The sequence below is a fragment of the Lycorma delicatula genome, chromosome 1, assembly GCF_047948215.1.
Source record: "Lycorma delicatula isolate Av1 chromosome 1, ASM4794821v1, whole genome shotgun sequence".
Taxonomy (NCBI): Eukaryota; Metazoa; Arthropoda; class Insecta; order Hemiptera; family Fulgoridae; genus Lycorma; species Lycorma delicatula.
Genome location: NC_134455.1, coordinates 348,122,032 through 348,147,653, shown reverse-complemented (window position 1 = coordinate 348,147,653; position 25,622 = coordinate 348,122,032). Strand labels below are relative to the sequence as shown.

Sequence of the window (25,622 nt, the reverse complement as noted above, 5' to 3'; positions counted from 1 at the left end):
AGATTTAGAGAAGTGATAAAAATGTGTCATTAAATAAACTATTTTAATTCTAGAGCAATTTCTGTCGTTAATGAGTAAATGACCTTCGTATTAATTAATTCTGTATTTTGTGATGGTGCTCTGATCAAGGTTTCACCGTGGTTTCCCTTTATCCATGCAGGCAAATGCTTAGACAATCTTTTTTTTCGTAAAGGAGCATATCTACATAAGTTTCTGATATGATCTATTATTATTCGTATGAACCGATCAGGATGAATGATGCATTTATTTACGAGTATTATGCCATCTTAGTAATTTATCATTTCATATCAATAAATTTGTGTCGTAAATAGAAACTAGTAATGATACAAATTCTTTACGTCCTGTTCAACATATACATAATTATGCTCAAATAATTTTCATTATTCTGAATTTTGACTTATTTTGTAATTTTTTTTTATATATATGTCCTAAATAAATTTGTTATACAGATCGATAGATTACAATACATTATATAGGATCTTGTCTCCATCTCGCGAAGAAACGGGCAGAATTTCAAGATATATTGTAAAATTGAAAATAAAGAAAAGATTTCCTATAAATATGAGTTAAGAAATGTTACATTTTGCAAAAAATTTCACTTTATTTCTGATCCGAGGATAGTGGATTTTATTAATAAAAGGAAAATTTTCTTAAATTTTCATATTTAGTGAACGTTACTTACATAGATTTTCTAAAAATTAAATTATGTATAAATTTGTTTGCATAATTTTATTTGTTTACTAGTAATTTAAGGAAGTTATTGTTGGTAACCATAATTGCATTTGCCTGCGCGCGCGCACACACACACACACACACACACACACACACACACACACACACACACACACACACACACACACACAAGCCGGAAAAATTGGTAGGTCTACAGATGAAATTTGTCATCGTAAGTCACTGATTTCGAATTCGAGAGTTCTCAGGTTTGAATCATAACAAAGGTACTTGCTTTTTTCGGATTTGAATACCAGATCGTGGACAACGGTGTTTTTTGGTGATTGGGTTTCAGTTATCCTTACGTATCAGGTATGGTCGGTCTAAGTTGTACAAGAATACCTCTCACTCACACGTCACGAACAAAGGATGCGACTGCATACTGGCCCTAAATCCAGAAGAAAGCTTTATGGAATATTTAAAGATTTACGGAATATTTATAATAAAATAAGAAAATAGATATTATGTATTTAATGTGGCTACTCTTATCAAGATTTTTCTATGGTTTCCCTTGATCCACCCAGGCAAATGCTGGATTGGCCTGGATGGATCAGAGAAATTAGTTGTTTTTTTTTTTTATGAGTAGTATATATATATATAAATATATATACCTATTTCAGACGTGATCTATGTAATGTAGTATTACGTATCGATCAGAATAAATGATTTATTTGATTTATAGAGGTTACTAACTATGTAAATGTTAACAGTAAATATTAAATAAAAATAATTAGCTATCTTTGATTGTGATTGTGTGCGTATTTTTTTATTCAAATTTTGTTATTTCTGTAGTAAATTTATAAAATTAAATTATTTATTTATTTATTATTTATGGAGGGTGTGAAGGATTAAAGAGTTTTATGAGATGTTCTATGATGAGTGAATTATGAAGATTGTTCGGATGAATAAGGTAAGATGGGCGCGCGTCATGTGGTCAGAGCGGAGGAGGATAGGATAATTGCGGTGATAATGAGGTATAGAGAAGAGTGGAAACTTAGAAGAGAAAGACCTAGACCGAGATGGTGTGATAGTATCAGGAAAGATTTTGGAGATGACTGGATAGTGGTGGCAAAGTTAGCGACAGATAGACGAGACTTTTGTCGCAGTTCATAGATCCGTGAAATGTATCAAGACTAGGATAATGTAATTATGTAAAAGTCTTACAAATTACTGACGTTGCCGCCAGGGTCGCTGCAATAGATATGTTTCTTCAAAACGACTTCTTGGGTTTTTTAATTTTTAAATTTATTCCTTTTTTCTGAAGAAAAGTTTCATTCGATTTTAGGTATTAATCTTTTACGTAAGATTAATATCTAAAGGTATACATTTTTAAAAAGTTCAGTTGTCATTTAGCTTGAGAATGATCAGTTTGACCGGCTTTTTGCTACATATGACGTCACAGTTCACTATATTCCCTGTACTATTAATAATACTAAACTTGCTGACTCCCCGTGTAAAACTTTTCAGCAAGTATATGTTTACGCTTTATGAACTCTTAAGTTATTGACTGTATAGTCTAATATTCTAAGGTTTATAGCTTAGTCTTAAATGTTATGCAGCTCTTAGTACTGAGAGCTTCGTTCTAAAGACTACTACTTAGGAGGAAAATTATTGGATAAGTCTTTACTTTTAATTACTGGATTCGCTTCGACATACTTCGATTAATTCTATTACGTATTCTTTTTAATGAGATCCCATCGTTCGCTGTAATCCTTTTAGGGTCCAATGGTACCCAACTCAAACAAAAAATTTATAAGAAGCTTCCTAGAAGAATAAATTAGGTAAAAAAATATATATAATTTTTTAATTTGAGTAAAATTTTGTGATACGTGAATGTGTGGTGAATATAAACCCGCCCCCCTCTCTTTCACCGATTGTAATCATAATTATATGAAATCAACGACCTTTATTCAGAAATCATCGTAGAAAATATCACCAAAAATCGATTCATCGGATTAGAAGATATAAAAAAAAAAATTATAACCGATGAAAAAAAAAAATCATGAACAGAATAGGGTTACTATTTTCCAACTCTGAATGAAATCACCCAAATACATAACCAAAGTGTCATATTAATGTTAAGGAATCATCTAATTAGTAAGATAATGTGAGACTTTTGATTCCAAAAAATAAGAAAAAAATGGTTTTTTCCCCACCCCCTTTTATGAAGGGTTTGAAAAGACTAAACACTATCAGAAAGTGTGTCAGCTACAATTTTTTCTTTTTTTATGTGTATGTATGCTCAATTTACAATCAGTTTTCTGAACAATGAAACTATAAGTAAATTGTAAGGTGTAATAATGACGTTAAAGGGAGGCATCCAGCGAAACCTCCCAAGACAATACAAAATTTTAACAAAGTACAATATAATAAAACTAAAACGAATAAAAAAAGTAACTAAGCGTAACAAAATACAAACAATTTCAAAGGTTATTGTTAAGAACAAAAAAAAAAGTTAAATGGTAACATAACATGGGTATTGAGAACAGTAAAATTAAAAATGGTTAACAAAATAGAAGAAGTAATTGAGTATAAAAACAGCAGCATTTTGTTTGTGGGCGGGGGTGATTTTTCAAAAGCCTTTTTTTTTTTGCAAATATTGTTATTTTTTAATTGTTAACATATGTGCCTAAAATATATGACCTTAATCAGGCGAAATCTCCAGATACAGACGGTGACCTTGCTCTACTGCCTCACCGCCTTTACCTTTTAATTTGCAAATTTAATGGCGTCAATGCCCCAGATATAGAAGTAATCTTACTAATTTTCGTCAAAATCGGTCCAGTAGTTCTAAAGATATAAGGTGATTTAGAGGCCAACACCGAACACAGGCACACGTACATTAACATCCGGAAAATTTCCATCCGGTTTTTTGGGTTCCTGTGGTGTCAAAATGTAAAAATCCGGTGAAAGCTGCATATTCCCAAATTAGACCCATTGCAATACTTTCTCTTCTAGAGCTATCTCGACGGGAAGTAAAAATTGTCAAAAGTCATGCATGAGAAAAAAGGAAGACATATAATAAATTAAAACTGATCAAATATAAGAAAAAATGCTGAAACCATGAAACTTAACAATTCATTAACAACAAAACAAAAGAATTCATATTGCCAAATTAAAATAATTCATAAATAGTTTCAGCAAATTTCAGTAAGAAAGGATGATATTCAACGCACAATAGTCTCTAGATTCGATACATGCAGCCCCTCCAGTCTCACATTTTCACTATTATGGAAAAGGTTAGCAGTCAGATGGTTTTGGTGCGCGTTAAGCTTAGTACATTCTTTGAACTTAGTCGAGGACTTCACGAATATTTTTCTAGGAAATCGTGAATCTTTTTGTTCTTCGCAAATCATGGCGCTCCCCTTTATTTTTATTTGAATTAGACCAAACGCCATCAGAAAATATTTCAGCTATCAAAGTTGACAAAATTGTAGATATGTATCTACTGCCCCCTTGACCGATTGTGATCAATATTAAATGACATCAATGTCATATTTAAGGGCTTATTATTATTATTTATTTTATTTAAAAAATCGTGCCAAATTTCATTCAAATCGGTTCATCCAGTCTGGAGCTATTGAAAACAAACAAAAAAAAACATACATACATTCCTGTAAAATTGTTTTTTTTTTTTTTTTTTTTTTTTTTTTTTTTTTTTAGAAAGTGTGACATGAAACGTGTAGCTCTGTAAAGACTACGACATACAAAATTTGATCCGATTAGTATACTTTTCGTTATACAGTGTACGCTATAACTATGTATATAGAAAAGTAAAATTTATTTTCCAAAAATTAATTAAACCATTCAGAGTTTCGTTTTTTAATACTTTGTCATGATTTTAATTCTACAGTTTGGTCCTTTTATAAAGTGTAATGAAGTTACTAACAATTAATGAAAACGTATTTTTTCAACTCCATACTCGGTTGATAAATTATAATCAGATCACCGACCTGATTATAATGAAAATTGCTTAAAAATGAAATTGCTTGAATAAATAATCTATATGATTCATTTATAAATAATTAATACGTTCAGTAAAAAAAAAAAAAAAATAATAAAAAATTAAAAGTTAAAAATATAAAAAAAAGTGAAATGTAATGTTAATGTAAAAGTTAAAAATATTTTTGGTTATATTAAATTTTGTAGTCGAGTCCTAAGGTTCAATGGTCAACCTGATACTGTACAAGAGTACCCTTCAATTACATTCATACATATCATCCTCTGAAATAATACCTTATGGTGGTTCCGGAGGCTAAACAGAAAAAATCTGATGTGGACAACATATGACTTCCTTGTACACTCATTGAATTAAATTTACACATTTTTAAAAAAATTCAAGGTACGTAAAATTGTATTTCATTAAAAACTTCTGACTTTTTCACATTATTTTTTTTTGTTACTATTCATCGTACATTTTTTTACAATGAGACAGACGTTAATTATCAAATTATCGTTAATTAATAAATAAAAATATTTAAATTAAAAAAAAGGAGATGAAATATGTTTCAAACCGATGTGCCTTCCCCTAAAATCCAAATGTTTCATTAATTAAAATTTTATTTGACTATAACTCTGGAACCAATAAAAATAAGTACTGCTTATGATATCGTTGAAAAGCTATCAATGAGGGCTTATTACTGCAGTTAAGAAAAAGTCAAAAATCCAAATCTTTTTGATTTTGGACATTTTTGGTTCAATCGATTGCAATCAAAAAGGTAGGTGCAAAACCACATGTTACAACAGTCCTAAATCCAAAATTTTAACATCCTATAATCGTTTTTAGTTATGCGATATACATTCGTACAGACGTCACGCCGAAACTAGCCAACGTGAATATTTAAAATCTAAAAATCGAAATTTTCGTGATCACAATACTTCCTTTACTTCGTACAAGGAAGTAAAAAGGGAAACGGTTATATTAAATATTAATTTTAGTTAATTAAATCAGTGTCTGTATCGTATAAAAACCGATATTGAATAAAATTAAAATCTTAACTTACTCTTGTGGATATATTTATGAATGGCTAATCTTTGCTAACAAGACATAAATATAAAAAAAATACACGACTGCCAAAAAAACAACATTGCTCTTTAATAAAGGATAATTAAAAAGTCTGCAGGTGACAATTCTGTATACAGTATAATTTTTTTTCTTCAAGTTTTTAAATTTATTTAGACATTTATATTCATATTTATATAAGCTATGACACTCGTGGTAACGTAAGGGTTCAATGCGGGGTCACATATGTTAATCGGTTCAGCCGTTGAGCCGCTACGGTGGAACAAACATGCATGCATAACCGTAAATACATTACTTTCCTTTTTGGGAAAAACGTATTTCAAGAACACATGCAGATTTAATTAACGTCATTAACGTAAATGAAAATATACAGATCACATTAATAAATTACACCTTTTCATAAGTAAAAGACGGCACGTGGTACCTGTGTCACTTCACCACTCTAGCCTCACACGCAGTCTTCACGAAAAGCCCATTATTATTAAACAGAATTTTTTTTAAATTTATATAATCTTATATTTAACGTAAATTTAATTCTGTTATTTTTTAACATTATTCATTCGATTCATATGAATCCAGATCATACAATGATAAAAATTCACAGTTCATTAATTGAATTCAGTAAAGTTTGTTTCAACCATTAAATTAACTACTACTTAAATGTATACATAGCCTGTGACGCTCCCTAAAACGTAAGATTCATTCCATCGCGGGGTCATAAATCTAAATCGGTTCGGCCGTTGAGTTGCTACAGCGGAACATACATGTAGATACCCTAAATAATTTACACTTCTTTTTGGGCAGTTGTATAAAAAAAAGATCAGTTATTCTTTAAAAATAATAATACTTTACTACATAGCGGAACCGGATTTTTTAAAAAATATATAATGAATTATTATTTTTTAAATCTTCAAACCAATTTATTTAAAATACCGTTAAAAGATTTTCTTTTAAAAGATACTGGTCGATGAATTTTTAAATAGTAGTGATTAAAAACGTTTAAAAAAGCTGTGAGTTTTCTCCGTCTCATTTAACATTTATATATAAGCTTAAGCAACTTTCATTAATGCTTTCTGAACTGTGAATTATTTTTTAGTGATTTTATATATTTATGTATTTATTTTAACATTGTCTTTAGATGATGTCTTTAGATTTTAATAGTTAATTTGGATTTTAATTCCGTCTTTTTTTATTTGTTTTATAATTAGTCGTGCATTTTGTAATGCTGCACTGACGAAGGGTTTACTATAACGTCTCTCGATCCATCAAGGCAAACGCTGCCGCTCAGACAGTTCTTTTTTATATCTGTGAAGTAGCATATGTTATCATTACCGACGTGATATATATACATATGCATTACCAAAGAGAATAAAAGATTTGTTTAATTATTTTTTCCACCGATTAATTAACCATTAATTTATAACGTATGCTTAATTGCATTTTTATTGACAAGATTTTGTTTTATTAAAATAATTTTACTCTGTACATGAATTTTTAAATAATTTTTTTGTTTGTTTTGAAAGAGTGGGGAACAGATACAGTCATTAGCCCGGTGGTAATTGGTAACATATGAAAAGATGCCATGCCTCACCGTGATTCAAACCCAGGATCTCCTCACGAAATGCCGGGACGCCACTTTCTAAATAGTTTTAGTTAAAAATTATTTTAAAAAAACCGGGACTTTGTACATCTCGTTTAATGTATGCATTGGAATATGCTCAAATAATCTACATTAACATTATCACCCCTGGTTTATTTTATAATTATTTTTTTTGTATTTTGTACCTTTTGTAATTTTTATATTTTAAATAATTAATATGGGCCTTTTAATAACATGCATTTTTACTTCTTTGTACGAAGTACAGGAAGTATTATGAATGGGAAAAATTTCGGTTTTCAGATTTCAACGGAAATATCCTTTTTCACAATCCCTGAATCCATTTTGACTAGTTTCGGCTTGACGTCTGTACGTACGTATGTATGTATCTCGCATAACTCAAAAACGATTAGCCGTAGGATGTTGAAATTTTGGATTTAGCATTGTTGTAACATCTAGTTGTACACCTTTCCTTTTGATTGCAATCGACTGGACGTTCAAAAAGGCCAAAATCCAAAACATTTGGATTTTGGACTTTTTATTAAATGTGGTAATAAGCTCTCATTGTGCGAGCTTTTCAACGATATCATAAGTGGTACTTATTTTCATCGGTTCCAGAGTTATAGCCAAATAACATTTTAATTAATGAAACATCTGGTCTTACAGGGGGAAAGCACATCGGTTCAAATCCGACTTCATCTCTTTTTTTTATTTTAAATATATTGATTTATTAATATTTATTATCCGGTGATTGTAAAAACGTTTTCCTTTAAATTATTATTTATTCAGTAATAACAATAAAAAAAGAAAACATGAACAAATATCAGAAGTTATTAATAAAATAAAATTTTATGTACTTTTCATTTAAAAAATGTGTATATGAAATTTAATAGGCGTACAAGGAAGTCATGTACTTTCCATATGAAATTGTTTAATGTAATTGTAATTATGTGATAATACTACGATCAAAGTTTTATCACTGTTTCACCTGATCCAAAAAAATATTGGAGCATTTCCTGTTTATAAATGTTGTAGAGTAACACCAAACCATTTAACCTATTCATGATTGTGATCTGTGTATAATATGTTATATATTAGTCCCCCTTTTATCTGTCCTCCGTTTACTGACTCTCCGAGTTAACCGCCGAACCCCCTAAAATTACTCAAACCAATTCTTCGGGTTAAACGACCCTCTAATTTCTTATAAACTAATTTTTCAACTTATTTTTTATAATTATATTTAATTAGGCCCTATACATTACAGTATTGTATTAGTTTTGTACGATAAGAATAATTAGATCCATATGCAAAGGAAAGATTTTTATGTAATGTAAAATACATTGACTATACACATAGATATTGTACACTACTGTATGATACCGCTCTCAGCTAGTTATAGAATTATTAAAGACGCGGTACCGAAGAAAGTTTTACTTTCAATTCTAGAAGAAAAAGAAAACCGTAATGTAACTTTATTTAATTTAATTAGAAAAATTACAATTAGAGACGTAATTTACAGCGTAGCCGTGGTAGCGGAGTGAATTATCATCCATGAAAATAAATAAGTATTGGAAACATTTTCTACCAGAAATTTGTAGCGCGTGTAGCAGTAGCGATGCCGATGAGACTGAAAACCCAGATGCTGAGGAAATTGGAAACGCAAAATTTTTAAAAAACTAAAAACGGAAAGTGTAGCATTATTAGATACGAATGGTGTAACCCACTGGGTTGATTTAATGGTGAACGCGTCTTCCCAAATCAGCTGATTTGGAACTCGAGAGTTCCTGCATTCAAGTCAGTTATTTTTACACGGATTTGAATCCTAGATCGTGGATACCGGTTAGTACAGGCAATTTGTCATCAAAATAGGCTGTATTTGAAAATCCTTACCTACCGATTGATCTTTTGTCCATGCATTAGGGGTGATGAGGGAAGCTTAACTCAAGATTTGTAACATCCCCCCCTACCATAGATTTTGGAAAACTCAAAAAGTTTTTGAAATGCGTTTTTCTCTGAATCTATGCATTTTAGAGAAAAGTTTTAAAAACAAAAAATGTAGATGACATTCTCCTCTACAATCAATATCTTTGAAGTTATGCCTTATAATTTGAAATTGAAATACTAGGTGGCGCTGAATTTGTAAAAAAACGTGTTTTTTCGGTTTTTTCATCGGAAAAAATTGTTTTTCGTCTGTATTGCATTTGTAAAAGTTGTTAATCTAAAAAAAAAAAACACAACTTTTATTCAAACAATTTTGTTGTACGACTTAGCATTCCAGAGTTATAGCGGTACAAAGGCAAGGCAGCGGTCCTATTGTTACTGTAGCCGGGGAGATCGGCATTGTTCAGCGACTAGACCGGTTTCGAACACGTGCCCAATTCACAGGTCAATAATCTTAATAGTAACATTTTCACACTTTCACAAGCTACAGCTCCAAAACGGTAATTCGTAGATGTTCTTTGTTGGTTGGGTTTCAGTTAACCACATCTCAGGAATGGTTGAACTGAGACTGTACAAGACTACACTTCATTTACACTCCTACATATCATCCTCTGAAGTATTATCTGGACGGTAATTACCGGGAGGCTAAACAGGAAAAAGAAAAGATACGAATGACGTGAACGAATGGATATGCTTTTACGAACGATAAGAAAATGAAATTATGAATGACGATGATATTATTGAAGTTACAAGAAAAAATCAAGCTAAGGTGGAATATGAAGAAAAAAAATGTGATGCAGCCGAAGACGATACAAAAATACAGCGTACGGAAGCAAAAATGTTTTATGACAAGGCTATGTGTTACGTCGAACAACCTAACGGCACGCATTACGTTGTTCTACAAATCAAGAAATAAAAACTACATGTTAAAACTAAGTGTTGCAGCGACCAAACAAAAAAAAAACAAATTTTATTTAAAAGAAAAATAATCGATTGAATCGTTTAAATTTATTTTGTTACAGACAGTATCAGTTTATAGTCTTTTTTTTTTTTTAATTTAGTGCACTGATTCTCAAACGTTTTCGTCCACTGGTTACACTGGAATAAAAAATTTTCTAGCGTCCCCTAAATATTTAAACTGTAAATAATAGACGTTTAAATAAATAAATAATTATTTTGTATAATTACGTAAACAGGTATTGTATTTGTATATATATTATTTTTAATAAATAAATACGTTTTTAAACTGTTAAAAATAATAATTGCGGTTGTTGTTTTAATGTGCTCTTAATAGCAGAATTTAAAAAACCCTTTAATTTCCATAATTATTTGTATCAATAGGTTGCTAACATCGGTAGATATGCACCATTAAAGACAAAAATGAAAAATCAGAAAAATCGTAGAAATACAAAAAATAGAAATTAAAGCTAACGTTTTAAGCTTTTACACGATTTTAATGCAGTTTACTAAAAAAATTCATTTCCCCCGTGCGCTCGGTCAAACACGAAGAAAAACTTTCACTTCTCACTGATTTTTTTTTTTTACTTTTGATGATTTTTGAAATTTGAAGTATACTGTCAAAACGTTGAGTATTTAAGCTTTATTTTTTTATTCGTCTAAGCCCGTTGCTTGCAAAGTTATAGTAATTTGAATACAATCATTTTTTATATAAAATACAGGTGTCCCTTTATTTTTTTATAATAGTGTAGTAGATATTTCATTTTATTCTGAAATATCAGGAAAACGTAATTTTTTTTTTTAATCAGCCGTCACCTTTCTAGTCCGTCAGGACTGTTCTACAATGAAACAAATAAAATAAAAGTTCAGTATATCCTATGTGGTAGGATACCTATGCAATTATTTTAGTTTTAATAAGGTTAATTATATATTTACAAAAGTATATCTGATTGCAGGGCCTTCATTAAAAATGTATTGTTACAGGATAAGTACAAAAGCTTAATAAATATTCCTTAGTACTGTACAAAAAATATATTGATATGGACACTACATGACTTTCTTGTACGCCTATTAAATTGCATATTAAATTGCATACACATTTTCTGTTGCACGTCATTTAAACTTATTTCATTTGAAAGTGAGATACGATCCTCCAATTCTTAAATAAAGTTGAATGTTACACAATTGCATCGTGGTGGAAACCACGTTGCATCACATCTTTTTGTTGTGTCGTATAAGCATTTTATATTAGTTTATATATTATTTTTCTTTCATGTCGCTCATATGGTGAAAGTGAGAATGTGTCAGATCCGTAACTATGCACACATCGGTTCGGATCCGACTTCATATACATATTTTGTTTTTAATTTTTTTTTTAGTTTAAATATATTGATTTATTAATAATTATTAACCTTTGTAAAAATATTTGAATTAATATGACAAGTACATAAAATTTTATTTCACTAATAATTTCTGAATTTTTCATTATTTTTTTTGTTATTGAATTATTATTTATTGTAAAAATTTGTTTACAATCAAAGGTTAATAATCATTAATAAATTAATATATTTAAGTTAAAAAAGAAAATGAAGACGGATTCGAATCGATGTGCCTTCCCCTTGTAAGATCAAACATTTAATTATTTAAAATTTTATTTGGCTCTAACTCTGGAACCGATGAAAATAAGTACTACTTATGATATATCGTTGAAAAGCTCTAAATGAGGGCATATTACTGCAAATAAGAAAAAGTATGAAATCCAATTTTTTGGGGATTTTGGGCTTTTTTGCACACTTTTGGTCCAGACAATTGTAATCAAAAGTGAAAGTGCACAACTAAATTTTAAAACAGTCCTAAGTCGAAAATTTCAACATCCTACGGCTAATCGTTTTTTAGTTATGCGAGATACATACATACGTACAGACGTCACGCCGATACTAGTCAAAATGGATTCAGGGCTTGTCAAAATGGATATTTCCGTTGAATTCAGAAAATTGAATGTTTTCGCGATCACATTACTTCCTTTACTTCGTATAAGGAAGTGAAAATTCTTCGGTTTAACCGACTACCGGTCGGTCTTATTAGTATCGGTCGGTATTAGAAAATAGGGTTTTAGGTTATTTATTTCTAAAATCGAGAAATTATTATTATTTTCCGTCGAGATAGTGCTATAGCTCTAGAAGGGAAAGCATTGTAATCGGGACCAATTTGGACATATGCGGTTTTCACCGGATCTTGACCTTTTGACACGTAAGGAACCCGAAAAACAGAAAAACCGAATGAAAATTTTCCAGTGGTTAATGTTCATATGTGCGCGATGTTGGCCTCTAAATCACTTTATATCTCCCGAACTACTGGACCGATTTTGATCAAACATGGTCAAAACATTACTTCTACGTATGTATTTAAATTTTCAACTGAATAGGTCAAGTGAGTGAGTTTGTAGAGGAAGGTCACCCTCAATATCTCGAGATTTCGCCTAATTAAAGTCATATTTTTCTTAGGTACCTTTGTTAACTATAAAAAATGACAATAATTCAAAAAAAAAATTTGCAAAATCGTTCTCCTACCGTAAAAAAAGCTGTAGATGTGAAGCTTTGTTGTGATCGCTATGATAGTTTTTTCATTGTGGTTTCTTCTGTTTATATGCGTATAAATAAAAATTTATTTTCAACCTCCGGACCCACCGTTAGGCATACTTTAGAGGATGAGATAATTTGTATCGTGTGTGAATATGCCATGTTTGACCGGGATTCGAACCCGGGACCTCCGAATGAAAGGCCGAGATGATTCCACTCGCGCCATGGAGGCAGGCTAATGTTTATTAAATTGGAAGCCCCAAACCCCACGAAGCAGCTGGACCCGACCAAAAGTCATGTTTTTTTTAAACATTTTTGTTCTTTCCCTTTTTTACTGTAATCAAAACTGCTTTAAAAACAAAAGTCAAGCGTTTTTTAACATTTTTTCTTTCCCTGTTTTTTAGGTATTCATAAGAAACCTACCTATTGTAATGGGTACAATGATTCGACTTCCGGAAAATTTCGACTATCTTCGCGTTTCACATTCTCCAGACCCCAAAACCACCCTCAGTTTAAAAGTTTATATATATATATATATATATATATATATATATTTATTTCACTTTCTTGTGGACACGATAACTGCCGTAATTTTGCGCGAATAACTTTCAAATTGATACATAAATTATAACGATCCAATTCAAAATCTCAGTCGAGTTCGTTAATGGGCTAAATTGGACTATGGGGGTGGAACTGGGGGGCTTTTTCGAAAAAAAAAATAATAACTTTCTTATTTAGTAAAATATCGAATTCGTTTAAAGTTCCTACTATTCTTTGAATAAGTGTCTAAAACTTATCTCAGTAAAGTTTTTTTGATATCACCAACCATTGGTCCAGGGGGTGAGAAAAATTGGGTTTTGAAGACAAAATATCATATCTCCCTTAATAGGAATAGTATCGAATCGGTTTAAAGTGGTCGTTAGTCCTGTAAACATTACCTAAAACTTTTGTCTGAAACAATTTTTTTATGACCAACCCTTACGTCAAGGATTGACCTATACATTGCTAGAATTGAAGATGGGGCTTTTCGTATGCTAAACATGTGAAACATTTTTACAAGCAACCATTGTCATATCGACTAAATTTGAAGTTTTTCTCAACTTTAAGGTGGAAATCTCTTTTATTTACTATTTAGCACCGGTGAAATCTACCTCCGCCTTCCATCATGCCAAAAGGGGTTTTTATTTATTTTAATTAAGACTGCTTTAAAAAAAGAATTTTTTTAAAGTTGAACTTTGACTCTTACATTTTGGCGTTCACGCAAAAAGTAATAATCATGGTCGTTTGAGTTATCAATTTATTCTTTTCATGGGCGCTGAAAACGATTTTACTATTTTTGAAATTAAGCTTTTTTTGTACCAGTTTTGAAATTGCGTTTTTAACCCCAAGCCAGTATTATTATTGTGTAATTATAACGTGGGATTTTTTTTTAATATGTCATTAATGTTTTAATTTTGTTTAATTTATAAATAGCTGCGTGACGGCCAAGTCCTACAACTGTGTTAGTGTTTTATTTTACGAAAATGAGACTTATGTAAGTCATAAAATGTAATCCTTACACATAATTACATCAAAAATATAAGTTTTTATTTTGTCAAATAATTTAAGGTTATGAAAACAATAATACATACTTTATAATAAACAAAAAATGTATACATGCTGGTATATACTTACCAATATTACTAATTAACGTAACAATTTTACTGCCTGTTTTAACAAAGTTATTTTAATATATTCTTTTCCAGTTTTTAATTTTTTTAACTGTTAAAAAATTAATATATTCATTGATTTTTCAATGACATAATGTAAGAATTAATTTTACTAATTCAAAATATAAATTTCACTTAAAAAAATTTATGAATCTAAATCGTATTTGTTACATTATACGTAAACGCCAGATAAATCTTTTTTTCTTAAATAAAATAAATTTGACTACAATTTAATAAATATACAAAATATAAATTTGTTTACATACCTTTTAGTTTTGAATCCCGAAGAAAAATTTTTACCACTTAATTAAAACGATTAAAAAATAAATATATATATATATCACAATAATTTATTCACTTCTGTTATCACCTGTTATCAATTGGGGTTTAAACGAAGTTAAATTCAGTAGTAGTTCTTAACGGACGGAGGGTTCCCCGAAGACTGAGCTTTAGCGCTACACTTCCACCCCGAATTTAACCGAAGAGATACGAGGGGCGCCGTTGTTTATATTTAACACTGAACCTACATATAAAAATCTAACTGTCCAGTTGTGGTATTTGAATGTGTGTTTGTGTGTGTATGTGTGTCGTCTAAGAATTTTGTCTCGCGTGTTATGATTGCTATTACAATTTTTTTTTATTTCATTTTTTTGTTGATTTTAATTTTATTATTATTCTTCTTCTGATTTAAAAAGAAACAACATTGTTATTAAAGAAAATATTTCATTTCTATCTTACCATTTACTCTTCAGATCTATTTTAATAACTATGAATGAATTACTCATTACAATGAATAAAGATTTATTTACTGACTTCAAAATGAAGGTTCTCAATCATCCTATAAAAATTTTTTATTTGTTTGTCCGGCCATAACTTTTCACAAGTTTATAAGACTGTACAACACTACACTTCATTTACACTCATACATATCATCCTCTGAAGTAATACCTGATCGGTAATCCCCGGAGGTTAAACAGGAAAAAAGATGAAAGGTAAAAAACTTTAATATTGGCAGTAGAACTAATGTTTTTCGAAAACCTTGTAGTTTAAATACGCGCTTTAAGTTACTCGATACTTGACGCTTTCTCTATGTGAAAGATTTTCTCTTTTTTTTTTTTCATTGACTCTTTCTTACAATAATCAATTAAAGTGAATGTTCGTTACTTTTTCGTTTTACGCCCTCCACTTTTTTCGCATTTTTTCACATAAAAATTACTTAATATAGCATGTTTTATAATAATTTATAAATAAAATATTAGACAAAACACACTAACACGCTGTTTTATACTGGTCATTTTAAACATATTAACATATTAGTCAAGATTAGCGAGCAAAGCGAGCAGAGGTTAATGTCAAGTGAAGCAATAACTGATTGGAAAATGTACCTAATACAGGTGTGATCATTTATTAAAAAACCCAAAAAAGGTAGCTTGTCTAGGAATGACGGTAGAAATAGACGTGTGCTCATTTAAAAAAAAGAAAGTACAACAGAGGCAGAATTCTTCAAAATCCGTGGGTATTTGGAGGTAATTCCAAAGAAATTATAAATATAATCTAACCAAATTTAATCTACGCTCGCTAACCTTGACTAATTAACACATTGATTGATTATTTAAATAATAAATTCAATAATTATTGCAATTTATTTTCTTATTTTTCCCTTCCCACCGGAACCAGACCCCAATTAAGCATGAGCACGGTTCCGGGAGGTACCTTTGCCTCCTGAAACATGTCGCTTCTCCGTTAATGCAGCTGAGCCCCCAGCAGGCTCACCCGTTCACTCAGGTGAAGGCCGCTAATTGACGTTACTCGACCAGCAAATTCGAGGAACTTTCCGTTAAAGTCCCCCACCACCAGTACACTCCTGCTCCTATTGCTGGTGACTTCCTCATTCAGATCGTCCAAGAAGGTAAGGAATCCTCTCTGTCGGTGTTGGGGGAGTAGTAGCAGCTGTACACCACCAAGCCAGTGAGGTCAGTTCACACAAAGTCTCTCTCTGATCCCCAGCCGACCACTGGCACACTAGCCGATGGGAGCCCAATGGCCGCCCCGGATGTCCGATCCACCATCCAGCGAGATCCCCTCACCATCGCCTTGTTCCGCTCTGATACCAGGCTCACGTCTACCCGCCTCTTGCTGACCCACCTCCCAGCACAGGTCCATGGCCTGTCTACATCTGTTTGCATTGAATTGGAGAACCCTCATTTCGTTGTCGCACATCCTTTGGCTCGGTGGCTTTCCATACCACACAGCCCACAACATGTCGTTTCCGTGCATCGCTCCCCCCACTGACCCGGTTTCCCACAGTTGAAGCATAAATCAGTTCTATCAGGGCCCGAGCAACGCGACGCGACATGCCCCGCCTCCAACACTGAAAACACCTGTCCTCTACCTCCTAGATGTATGCACGACAGTGGACTCAGTGGATAATTATTTATTATTTAAATAAGCAAAACATTACTCTTAATTAGTCTGGGTTTGCGAGCGAATATTTAAAATGACTGGTATGAAAAGCATGTTTTCTCTGATGTTTTATTCATGAATTATTATAAAACATACTTACAATAAGTAACTTTTATGTGAAAAAATGCGATAAAAGTGGGGGGCGTAAAACGAAAAAGTACCTATGTTCTTCAGACCTTGCATCACAAATACGTTTGTAAATCAACAAAGAATAATGTGACCTTTGTTTTTGAATTCATTTGAAAGGCGTTTACTTACATTTTAAGCATTTTAGATTGCCTCTGATAATACGTCAGACTTATCGGAACCAAATCCTACGTACGCATCCCTTCCCTCAGATCTTTAAATTGATTTGAATGAGCCTATTTTTTTTTCAAGAACGCTTATTTTCTTTTATATGCAATCCCTTTTGTAACCCCACCTATATTTCCAATGCTTCACTATTGCTAGATTTGAGTATATATATAATGAACACAATTGAAAGTTTGATAAAACATGACAAAATGAACATTACGGAACTTCACAAAATTTAACCTTTCCCTTTTACCCTTTCTCCCGTTTTGTTTCCCCCTTTCCTTTTTCCCATTTTCATTTTTAACACATTCCCTTTCCCCGTTTTCTCCTTTCCCTTATTTATCCTTTTCAATATCCTTCCCCCGTTTCTCTTTTCTTGTTTCACTTTCTCCTTCCTCTGTCCTCCTTTTTTCTCCTTCACCCTTTTTTATTTTTTCCATTTTTCCCTTCTTCCCTTTTACCTTTTTTCGATTTTTCCTTTCTCCCTTTTTCCCCACGCGTAAATCGGCCCAGTAGTGTTTTAGGTATAACGGAAACACATATCGGAAACATTTTTTAACAGATAGCGCTGTTTTTTTCAAAAAAAGCATGTTTTTCCTGTCACAGATATATCACTCTTAGGTATATAAAACAATAGGTATTCGAATGCAACAATGTGTGAAAATTTGAAATCAATCGGTAAAAAACTTTCGGAGATTAAAGATTTTGATCAAACGAACATTTACGTTTTTATTTATATAGATTAATATATAAAAAATGTTTATATTATGCAATTTTTCAAAGAGTTTATTTATTTATACCTTAATTACGTGTATTTGCGTAGGTTATATTACACTTTATTGATCTAATGTTATGCATTAAATAAATAAATGTATATATATACGCCTATCACATTTCTCGTTAAATATTTTCATATAACTGTTATTATTTTTGCCGATTAATTTCCTGTTATCATAGATTTATAGGAATCTTGATTTATTCATAAGAGTAGTAAAAAATTAATATTTCTATGATCCGAACTTCAATAATCCGTATCGAATGTGATAAAAAAATAGCAAATATGCATTATTATTGACAAATTAACCTTTTTCAGTTTCATAAAATACGAGGTGTGATCAAAAAATACGGCGAATGAATTTTTATATCGGCAACTGCCGATGCTACATCCATATGCTGTAATTTGTCCAATAGCGTGATCAACTGAGACAGGAAGGACAAGTTGTAACACGTTCGAGCTTGCCAGTCAGCTGCCAGAGCCGCTAGAGTGATGTTGTGTTTATCGTGTCTGTCGCGCAACATGGATTTTGAACAACGCATTAACATTAAGTTTTATTTTAAGTTGCAAAAGAGTGCCAAAGATGCTGACGAAATGTTAGAATCGGTGTTCGGCGATAATGTGGTAATTTTGAAGACTGTGTACAAGTGGTATGACCGATTTAAAAACGGAAATGAGTCTGTTGAAGACGAGCAGCGTGCGGGACTTCCAGTAACCTCAAAAACAGTTGGAAATGTGCAAAAAGTGGACACAATGGTTCGTTCAAACAGGCGAATGACTATTCGAGAGCTATCGGAAGACCTTAACATCTTGTACGGATCCGGTCAAAGCGAAACGACTTACGAAGAAAGCGACCAGAAAAATGGACCAATGGCTTCCTTCTTCACCACGACAACGCGCCGTGTCACACCTCACTTCTCATTCGCGAGTTTTTGGCCGATAAAAGTGTTCCTGTCTGTCCACATCCGCCATACTCACCGGATTTAGCACCATGCGACTTTTGGCTCTTCCCAAAAATTAAAACTGTGCTTAAAGAAAAACGTTTTGACACCATTGCTGACATTGAGAGGGTCACGACCGAGCAGCTGAAAGCCCTTCCGAAAGACGCCTTCCAGAAATGCCTCCAGTCATGGAGTCAACGTTGGGATAAGTGCATTGTTAGCCAAGGACAGTACTTTGAAGGAGATCAAATCGAATTCTATGTAACCTTATTACTTTTTTAATAAAAAATTATTCACCGTATTTTTTTATCACATCTCGTGTTGTACAAAAAATAATTTTTAGATGAGGTGTACAGTGTTGATTAAAGGCTAGAATAAGAGCAAAAAGGGCAGTTTTTGTTAAGTGCAATTCCGTAGATTGATTCCCTTCAATTCGTTTGAGAGCACCACTAGTAGAGTTAGAACTCCTTTAGAGAGCCTTCTGTATTTTGGAGTTTGCTAAATATGAATCTGAAATTACAGTTCCACATATGTTTTGTAGAAAGTTTAATTGGGATTCTAAAAGGCAAATATCATTCAATCAGCTTGAAACGACATGTCGGTGTAAAGAGAGAAGACTGAGGTTGCCTAAAAAACATGTTGAACTTCTAAAGAAATTTTTTCTGCGTAGCCTTAAACGTTTATTAGGAAGGCCGGTTGCGAATTAGCGCGGTGCCGGTGATAGTGTGGAATGTTTTAAGAAAATTCTTACATTTTTGTGTATACCTTTTATAGCTGTTAAAGGCTACCGAATACACTGAGCATGCCGACTTCTCAATCGAAATGTTGCAGCGTAAAACAGACAACTTTTTTTCTCGTGTGGTGTTTAGTAACGAGTCAACATTTCATCTTAGTAGAAAAGTTAACATACATAATGTCCGTATTTATGGATTAGAAAATCCCATGAACTCTTACAGTGCGAAAGGGACACCCCAAAATTAATTAATGTTTTTGCGTGATATCCCGTCGGCAAGTTTACAGACCGTTCTTTTTAGCTGAAGCACACGTAACAGGAGTCGCTTTTCTCGACTGCAAGATGGATCAGAGAATTTTATTTGGCATTAGATGGTAGAAAATTAAATCAAGATGGTTAAGATAAAATTGAAGAAAAAAGATAAAATTTAGATGTTGCCAAATAAAGGCATTAAAGTGATACCTTCTCACCGGCATAACTCTATTTGTGATTAATTGAATGCATTTTCCTCAATCGCTAGATCGCTTGATATTACGGTAGCAGATCTTGTTTCCGGTGATCTCCAAGGTCGACCAGTTTTACCCCGTTTGATTTTTTTCCTTTGGGGTTATGTAAAGGATCTTGTATGTGTGTCTCCATTACCTATTGATATGCTTGATTTTAAGCACAGGATTGAAGCATCTGTTGCTTCCATTGCTCCAAACATGGTGATCAAAGTATGGGATGAACTTCCTTATCAACTTCGGGAAAAATTGTAAGAGTTAGTCTTTCATTTTATTTGTGATTTATTACTATAAGTCGCAAGTTAAGAGATATTAAATAACTTTAAAATTCCAATATTCTCTTTTATACACCCTTGCATAGTGGGCTATTTATTTTATTTATGTACACCAGGTTACAGAGTAACAGCACAATGACATGATGTTAACAGTACTCTGCAGAGATGCCAAGGCATTTGTGCGCGGTCTGGCTTGTAAGTGTAATTGTATCGGTAAATGTGTAGTTTTAAACTCAGGCCGACCACTCCTGAGACGTATGGTTAATTGAAACACAACTACCAAAGAACACCGGTATCCACAGTTTAACAATAAAATCCATATAATAGCTACTGCCTTTACAAGGACTCCAACCTTAGAAAGGTCGACTTCGAAAATCAGATGATTTTGCGATGACGAGTTTAACCAGTAGAATAAGAGTTAGTCTAAAATAAGAATAAATAAGGTACATAAGTAAACGTTTTTATTTATATAATTTAATAGTACCCGCCTTTCGTAGTAGTTTTTATTCGTTGCATTTCCAGTAATCCGTTTTTTTCTATAATCCGAAAGTCCTGGGTCGAGGGTCTATATTAATTCGTATTAGCGAGAATACTGTAAATGTAATTAAGGCGTACTGTAAATAGTATTTTTTTCTGTAACCAGAATCAGATTGTAGGAATTAATTATCCAAAATATTATTGAAAATAATCTTGTTTACGACTTAAATTTCCTAATCGGCCTTAAACAAATATAGTGCTGTCAATCATTATTCATTAAATGCTGGACCTTTTTATATTTATATCATTTTTGAGCTGTACCATACGTATAATACATTTATTCCGTTGATTTAATTTGTTCCTTTATATAAAAGCCGAAATATTCATTGAGGAAATTTTTTTTTTTTTTTAAATTAATTAAAAATGAAATAGGTTTGGTTTCTATTTGCCCTTATATTTGATTAATTTGTTATATAAACACTACTTCGTAACATATAATCAGTGACAAACTTGAAAATGCCATTCACCTAATGACTTTGTGGCAGATATTTTTTAATTTCTTCCATAAATCGCATATAATAAATATTTTATATATTCCACTGCCTTCTATACATATTAGTATCTGGAAAACACTATTTAATTTCAAATATAATGATATAAATAAGTAGATATATATTTACAGAGTATCACGAAGTTCTCCCAGGACATTTATTACCTATTCTACTCGTAAAAATAATGGGAAAAGTTCATGTAAACATATGTCCTAAAATACTTCGTTAGCCAGTTACAACTTGTGAAAGATTTCGTTTACCCTATAAGTTGGGGTAAAAACTTTGTTAAATGGGTAATAAACACGTAAAACCTTTAAACAAAACTTGTAGATAAATTTAATTCTGAACAAAATGGTGTAGGATAAGTTGAATAAAAGAGAAAAAAATTCGAGTTAGAAAAATTCGAATTTTATTTAGAAACAGTACGTTTTTATATTTGTCAGAAAAGTACTTATTTAATGTAAACAAAAACCAAACTCTTTTTTGGCGATGTGAAAAATTTGTAAAAACAAAATTTACTATAGAAACTTCTGTTAAAAAATTTTTAAAACCTGGAAATTAAACAAGAATTATAAAATAAAAATTATTTAATTTAGATAATAATTTTTTTATTGACAGAAATACAATGAATTATTTGAAAAATTATTATTTCAAATTTAGTAATTAAATAACAACGGCTGACCAGCATTGCGCAATACTGTATTAGTGTTTAAATCTTTTTGTAAGGTACATTAAGCATATCGAGCACAGTGAACAGAACAGTGCTGTCGTTAGCGAAGGTTTTTTGTGAATTTTAGTTTAAACGTGATCGGTTTGCCACTGAAGTAATGCCGTACTTATTTACAACAGAGGAATTCGTTGATACGGTATTCATCAGGTGTATGTAATTGTAAAGCGACAGCTACTGTAGAGAATGAAATGCGTTTTCCGAATTGCAGTATTCCAAATCCCAGAACAGTTAGTGCGACTTTTCGCAATCTTCGGGAGACAGGTTCTCTACCTAATATTTGTACCAGCTATAAACGATCTGTCCAACACGATGCTGTTATTGGTGAAATTATTATCGATGCAGTTCAGCTCAACGTCTCAGTTCAACGATGACGTCTCAACGCAGACGTCAATACACGATGTCTTTTCTGAGCAGATCAGATATTCGCATTTTATGCGACACTCCGGTACGCTTAAACAAAACAAGTTTAAGGAGGACACTTAAAAAAAAAAAAAAGTTTTATCCTATCATAAACATCCGGTTCAACATCTACACCCGGGAAACGGTCCGCTTCGCATGGGGTTCTGCAACTGGCGGAATACAAATAGACAACTGTACAAGTATGTTTTGTTTACCGACAAGGCAAATTTCACTGTAGATAGCGTCAATAACTTACGCAATGAGCATACGTAGGCAGAAGGAAATTCTAATCAAACGGTGGAAGGCAATTTTGAACACCGATTTAGCTTCAATGTTTGGTGTGGCCTTCTTCAGAATTAGATCTTTGACCGTTCATATTAGTTGACCGCTGAAATGGTGAGGTCTTGCTTTTTGTTTAAGAAGAATTGTCGGGCTTGACCTCTAACGCTGAGATGCAAAGTATACTTCCAGCACGATGGCGCGTCTCCACATTTCTGTTGTGCCATTTCCACTCACTTAAATCATCATTTCTCTGAGATACGGATCGTATTTTACTCTGTACAATGCTCTATAAATAAAATTATTTATATATAGGTTATATAAATTTTTTGTGATTTGTATTTTACATTTATTCATTAAATAGATTCTCTTACGTCCATATAGAGAGTATATCTGCTTAAGATTGTGATAAAAATGGGCAACATATGCTAAGAAAAATTTTGTTCATGTACGAGTACATAAATTGCTTGTCAATATTATTATGATTTAGTATATAGATTTGCTTGTAGACAAGTAGAAAATAAACAATGTGTTGTTACTCTCTCCAAATACTAATCAGACTGACAAAATTCTTATTAATGATAGCAGTAGTATTATTATTTTTTCTTATAAAGCGAAATTTCTGGGTATTTTATTAGATAAAAATTTTGTTGGGATGATCAAATCGTTTTTGTTCCAAATAAAATCAAACTGATTTGCTTCGAGGGGCCTTAATAAAACGCTAAGCTTGTTATCATTATTAAATTACGCTTACGTATATTTTAAGTTTTTGTGTTACAAAAAGGGCTACAGACAGTTTTTCAAATTTCATTAACTTTCAGTTTAGGAATTAATTAATTTCCGTTTAGGAATATCATAACAAAAATTCTAAAAAATTACGTTAATCTTGTCTTCATTCCTAACTCCGATCGATTTAAAATTTAAATAACTCATTTAATATTAACATTGTGTCGAATTTCAAGTTTCTATAATGCCCCGTCGAATATCAAGTTTCAATATGTCACCTCAAAAAGATGAAATTTTAAAACTGAAGTATTTACTCAAAGGGTGTTAAGGATATTTACGTTTCTATTTTCTGATTAAGTTCAAAATTTAATAGTCAATAATTCCCTAAATAAAGAAGTATTTCAGCCAAATTTCAAGTTTTAATTTTTAACCATTTCAGAGATATCTATCAAAATACAGGCCAACTTACATCCTTCAGAAATTTTCCAAGATTTTTATACGTTTGTAGCTTAGAAATAATCACGTAAACCCGATATTTGCTGAAATACCCCAGATCGAAAATTTTGTTCGTTCACCATATTTAGCTTAGAGCTATAGGTGCTGCAGCCGTAATATCCTATTGCTGGAAAAGTAAACTTTAAGTATCGAAAGATATGTTTCCCATCTCAGTCACTTATACGAAATTAACTATTCTGCTGCTTCAACTAATTTCTACCAGTAAACAATGGAACTATTATTTTTTGTGGAATAATTACTGTATATATATATATCTTCTATATCTATACTATTATATAAAGAGGAAGAGGGTTTTTGTTTGTTCGGGATAAATAAAAAACTGTTCCATCAATCGCAACCAAATTTTTACCGATGTTTCTTGGATAACTGAGAAGTTTTTTAAATATATTTCACCGCGGAAAAAAGCAATATGGGTGTGTCTATTTTTCTGATAAGCCTCCGAAACGACCGTAAGGTATTACTTCAGAGGATGAATGAAGATGATATGTATGAATGTAAATGAAGCGTAGTCTTGTACCGTGTCAGGTCGGCTATTTTTGAGATGTGTGGTTAATTGAAACCCAGCCACCAAAGAACACCGGTATTCAAATCTGTATAAAAGTAATTAACTGACTTTACTAGGATTTGAACCTTAGAACTCTGGGTTTCAAAATCAGCTGATTTGCGACGACGAGATCACCAGTAGACCAACCGGATGCGTTTTCTATGTATATACACATATATATATATATATATTTTTTTTTTCTTCAGTCATTTGACTGGTTTGATGTAGTTCTCCAAGATTCCCTATCCAGTACCAGTCGTTTCATTTCGGTATACCCCCTACATCCTACATCCCTAACAATTTGTTTTACATATTCCAAACGTTGCCTGCCTGCACAATTTTTCCCATCTACCTGACCTCCTATATCAAAGCGACTATTCCAGGATGCCTTAAGATGTGGCTTATAAGTCTGTCTCTTCTTTTAGCTATATTTTTCCAAATGCTTCTTTCTTCATCGATTTGTCACAAGACCTCTTCATTTGTCACTTTATCCACCCATCTGATTTTTAACATTCTCGTATAGCACCGCATTTCAAAAGCTTCTAATCTTTTCTTCTCAGGTGCGTCGATCGTCCAAGTTTCACTTCCATATAAAGCTATGCTCCAAACATATACTTTCAAATATCTTTTCCTGATATTTAAATAAATTTTTGATGTAAACAAATTATATTTCTGACTGAAGGCTCGTTTCGCCTTTACTGTTCGGCATTTTATATCGCTCCTGCTTCGTCCATCTTTAGTAATTCTACTTACCAAATAACAAAATTCTTCTACCTCCATAATCTAATTATTATATTCAGTGGTTCATCTTCGTTATTTCTTGTAGATTTCATTACTTTCGTTTTGTTATTGTTTATTTT

At 31.9% G+C, this 25,622-nt stretch overlaps 2 protein-coding genes across 6 annotated transcripts in view; one reads left to right on the top strand and one right to left on the bottom strand.

The window, feature by feature from the left end:
• LOC142334445 (potassium channel subfamily K member 18) overlaps positions 1-15,003 on the bottom strand; it is a 385,818-nt gene extending 370,815 nt beyond the window's left edge. The window contains exon 1 of the mRNA XM_075382449.1: positions 14,823-15,003. The gene's annotated coding sequence lies outside the window, so the exon portion shown is untranslated. The remainder of the gene's footprint in view (positions 1-14,822) is intronic.
• LOC142334444 (uncharacterized) overlaps positions 1-25,622 on the top strand; it is a 593,558-nt gene that overhangs the window by 329,118 nt on the left and 238,818 nt on the right. The window lies entirely within an intron of this gene.